This window comes from Borostomias antarcticus (genome assembly GCF_949987555.1).
Source record: "Borostomias antarcticus genome assembly, chromosome: 33".
Taxonomy (NCBI): Eukaryota; Metazoa; Chordata; class Actinopteri; order Stomiiformes; family Stomiidae; genus Borostomias; species Borostomias antarcticus.
Window position 1 is genome coordinate 1,681,469 of NC_140266.1, and position 5,000 is coordinate 1,686,468.

Below are 5,000 nucleotides of genomic sequence, written 5' to 3' on the forward strand. Positions count from 1 at the left end.
ATACGCGCCCTCAGGTGTCCCTGGTGTCACCGCCCAGTATTTAAAGGCTCATTCCGCCAATTAGATCAGACACACTGTATACCATTTGGCCAGCTGACACTGTAATAAGAGAGAGAGAGAGAGAGAGAGAGAGAGAGAGAGAGAGAGAGAGAGAGAGAGAGAGAGAGAGATGAAGAGATAGAGGAGGTGTGATAGAGTGAGAAAGAGAGAGATGAGGAGAGACAGAGAAGGTGAAAGACTGTGAGAGAGAAAGAGAGAGATGAAGAGATAGAGGAGGTGTAATAGAGAGAGTGAGAAAGAGAGAGATGAGGAGAGACAGAGAGGGTGAAAGACGGTGAGAGAGAGAAAGAGAGAGTTAGAGATAGTGAATGTTTGAAGCTTGGAGTTTATTTATTTAAAATAGAGACGGAGCATATTCATAAACATTTAAATAAATAAATGTTAATATGCCACATTTAGCCACCAGGCTAAATGAAGTCCCTTGTCAGGTTGATTGCAACAAAGAATAAAACAAAAACTCACAATTACAAATGCACAGTACATAAAACAGAGTAGTCTACCCGACCAGAAACTTACTCCACACAGTAACAAACCCATACACATCAAATGCGTGCCTATCAAGCCGTAAAAAGGGAGTTGAAACTTGAACACCCGAATGCCAAAACCCTCCCGGAGACTGTAGGGTCACTGGTTCTTCCGTGTGTATTGAACAGATGTCACTGCGTCACTCGTAAGTACAGCATCACGTCCACCCTCACTTGCCCACGCCGGTTCGATCTCGGATCCTCTGACTTGACCTCTGACCTGCGCACGCGACTGCCTCTCATAAACGTCACTTGGGCCAGCTACGCCACGGAAAGGATAGTGACTCCCCCGCACGGGTGGGCGGGATTTATACTGAGGAGTGAGTTTAACCAATTAAATTGGGTTATAATGAGATTAGAGGATACCATTGTCTTCACCTCAGATCACCTCTGGGGAAACTCCCCCTGTATCACTCATAGACAGGGGAATTACCTGCTGGATGCCTGATGTCTCCTTACCTGTCCTATTTCTGATCCTTATCTGTCCTATGTCTGAACCTTACCTGTCCTATTTCTGAACCTTTACCTGTCCTATTTCTGACCCTTACCTGTCCTATTTCTGACCCTTACCTGTCCTATTTCTGAACCTTTACCTGTCCTATTTCTGAACCTTTACCTGTCCTATTTCTGAACCTTACCTGTCCTATTTCTGACCCTTACCTGTCCTATTTCTGACCCTTATCTGTCCTATTTCTGAACCTTTACCTGTCCTATTTCTGAACCTTTACCTGTCCTATTTCTGAACCTTACCTGTCCTATTTTTGACCTTTACCTGTCCTATTTCTGTGCAATTTTGGTTTATTGACATGATTTTTTTTATTTCTTTGCATGGGACAGCCTGAAATCAAACCCACCCATAAAATACTGTATTTAGTAGCAAATCTAAATAATAAATGAGGAAGCTAGCTAGCTTGGAGGCTACTCGCCCTCTCAAGAGAGAGCAGAGAGAGGGTAAGCAGGGTAGCAGAGTGTCTGACAAAACAGGAAGAATCTATCTGATAAGATCCTAGACAGAACATTCTAGCAAATCAAAGCAAATCCAAACTGACGCTTCTTTCACATGGGATTCTTTCTGTGGGGCAGGTTTGGTGAGTCCCGTTTGACAACAAGACCAGGCAAATATTTAAGTTCCTCCATCATTATGACTCAAAGTTAATAGCGTTTATTGATATGGTTTTAAGGAGAGGGAGAAGTTCAAACACGTAGGATATCTGCCTCTATTTGCATAAGGAGTGCCTTAATTACAGTTTCTCATTGTATATGAATAGGATCATTTCTGTAAATGCTAATATTCTCAGAGGGAAAGTCTAGACCAACAGTTTACAGACTGCATGATAATTGTGACCCACATTGACAGGAGCCTTTGAAGTGTTTCCTGACTTTGCTGCCGTCTTCTTGCAAAACCACGCTGGAAACAGGTCACATCTTGCTCTAGCTGGCCCACGTGTGTGTGTGTGTGTGTGTGTGTGTGTGTGTGTGTGTGTGTGTGTGTGTGTGTGTGTGTGTGTGTGTGTGTGCGCGCGCATTTGTGAATTCTGCTCCAGAGAGGGAGTGGGTTTCGATACGGTGTTTCCATTCATAATTTCCGCTGTGTGCAGGTTATTGGGGACAAGCAGGTCTGCAGCTCCCCCCCAGGTTTTTAGCGTTTAGAAACTCAGGGGGCTTGAACCCCACGCCAAAGATGATCGCTTCGTCCACTATCCCCAGATAGCAAGCGTATGTGTAATAATTCTGGGCCATATATGGGCCAGAACTAAGCCACAAGGGCCAGATCTGGCCTGTATATGGCCCAGATCCGCTTGCTATCTGGTTCCAGACCGACACAATAATACATATTATGTACAATTAGAAGAGAGTAAGAAAAGAGGAAGAATTAGTGCTGCTAAGATATTATAAGGACAACGGTAACAAGAATTCCAATGTTCTAGAACATTCTGTTCTATTCAATTCTACCAGGATTCTGTAGTGAGCAAACACATGGTGCTGAGCTAACACATGGCGCTTCTCATGATCTGTTTGTGTTGTCGAGGGGTAAAGTGACAGTGACCCTGGGGGCAAATTCATGACACCTGAGCCACCCCCAAAAGACCGAGGGTTCAAGCTGTTACTGATATGACAGACGAACCCTCCATGGCTGCTCTACTGGACCTTGCGAGAGGCAGTCGACTCCGTAGATGAAAGCGGGGGGAATGCATGAATGGTGCGAGGAGGTCTTGGTGCGTGTGAAGAAAAGCCAGGCGAGGTATTCCATTCAGCCTTTCTCCGAAAACCCTGGGAATTCGTCCGTATCCGCCTCCCACCCCTCCTTCCCTGCCAGGTCTGAGGGGCACTGAGAAGGGACAGGAAAACATTCTCTTCCCCTCCCTGGAAGACTGCAAAAAAACATTAAAATACAAGAAATAAATACTGAATTTGAGGAGAAATTACTTAATACTAGTGAAATGATCTGCCCATGCAGCAAGATCATTTTACTTGATAAGAAATCTTAAAATAAGATGGTTCGAGTCTAGAAATAAGATAGAAACTAGTAAATAACGTTTAAAAGAAAATAATTAATCTTATATTTCCAAATCTATGACTTTAGATCTTGGCAAACACAGAACAATTTGCAGGGGGTTTATGAAGCCAACAGACGAATAACCATAAGTCATATTTACATTTACAGGTGAGTTACTGTTTTGGAATTTCAGTATTTTCTGACTTTTACATCAGAAGAGGGTTAAATGCATATCATTACATAGAAGACATTGTGTACTTATACTGGCTCCCTGTACCTACACACCCTGTAGCAGCTCGCATTGAGTTTAAAGGTGTCCTATTATGCTCATTTTCAACAATTTAATATACATCTTTGGGTTCCCCAAAACATGTATTTGAGTATTTTTGCTGAAAAAGAGAGAGAGGGGGGAGGGGTAGAGAGAGAGAGAGAGAGAGAGAGAGAGAGAGAGAGAGAGAGGGGGGGGGGGGTAGAGAGAGAGGGGGGGGGGATAGAGAGAGAGAGGGGGGGGGGTAGAGAGAGAGAGAGAGAGAGAGGGGGGGGGATAGAGAGCAGTGCCATGTCTGTCTAGACAAGCAGACCAAGCTTGTAGAGGATGGAACCCAACCAAATGGTAATGTCTGAGTTATGCAAAATCAAACACTAAAAAAGGCAAGACATTTACATACTGTATGTCCCCTGTCCTTGGAATGTCCCCCCCCCCCCCACCCCCTCCATAGGGGCCCCGTGGTCTCGGCCCTGAAGGAGAGAGAGAACGAGGAAGGGGAAAGAGGGGTCATTAAGGTGAGCTCATCTCAGGATTCATGTGAAATAAAAAATTCTCACCAACAACAGGAAGTCACACAGGAAGTGTGCGTTCTCATCAAGACGCCTAGAACTCAGTAACCCCTTCGATGTCTGTTGACTCTTTAAACATCAAGATCTGATTTTGAAGAGTTGAACGCCTGTTTTCTACAGTTTGGCTCAGCAGCACCAAAGACCTACTACTACCTAAGACCTACCTGTCATGATGCTTATAATTTCGCATGTAAAGCACTTTGAATTGCTTTGTTGCTGAAACGTGCTATAAAAATAAACCTGCCTTGCCTTGCCTTACTACAGACTCTCTAAACATCTTCTCTTCAACATATAACATTAATTAGTCCATTTGGCTTCATACATGTTTGTACACTGGCTAAATATCCAGTTTTACTCTGAATAAAAGTATGATCTCTCTCATCTGCTTTTCCCCCTAGCGCCTCTCTATCAACAGGAAACCATCGCCGCAACAGGAAGTGAAAAGCAAGGTGGTCAAAGTCAGGTTGATAGATACAGTAGATGAGAGCGGTGTCTTTTCACGTTTTTTTCGATCCCATGCCACCGCCCCTGGGGGCCCCTGTCATCTGGCTCTGTCTGTTGCTTTAGTCCTTGTCCCTGTTCCCTTGCTGTGAATATGAGCTCTAATCAGTCAGCCTTACATAGATACATCACCATCAACCCCCCCCCGGTCTCCCAACGCTAACCCCATTAACCCTTACACAGCCATATGCCGCCATGGAAAACAGCACGCTAGCAAAAACAGCAGCTCCCATCTGAGAGAGTGTGAGAGAGAGAGTGCTGTCCAAACATTTGTCTTAGAAATGAATGAGGCTTCCCTCGGTGTGTTATTACAGCAGACGGGCTACCCTCTTAGTCACCGGGCTGACGGAGAGAGCAGGAGGGGCTTTGTGTGTGTGTGTGTGTGTGTGTGTGTGTGTGTGTGTGTGTGTGTGTGTGTGTGTGTGCGCGCGCATGCGTGTGCGGATGTGCGATCATCGATTTAAAACCACTCTAACGAGCGGGTCTTTCACCCAAGTCCTTCACCCAAAACCAGCTGTGTGTATCTCGGTGTGTATCCAGTTTTTTGCATAAGTCGAGCTGCGTACATGTTCATATTCAGC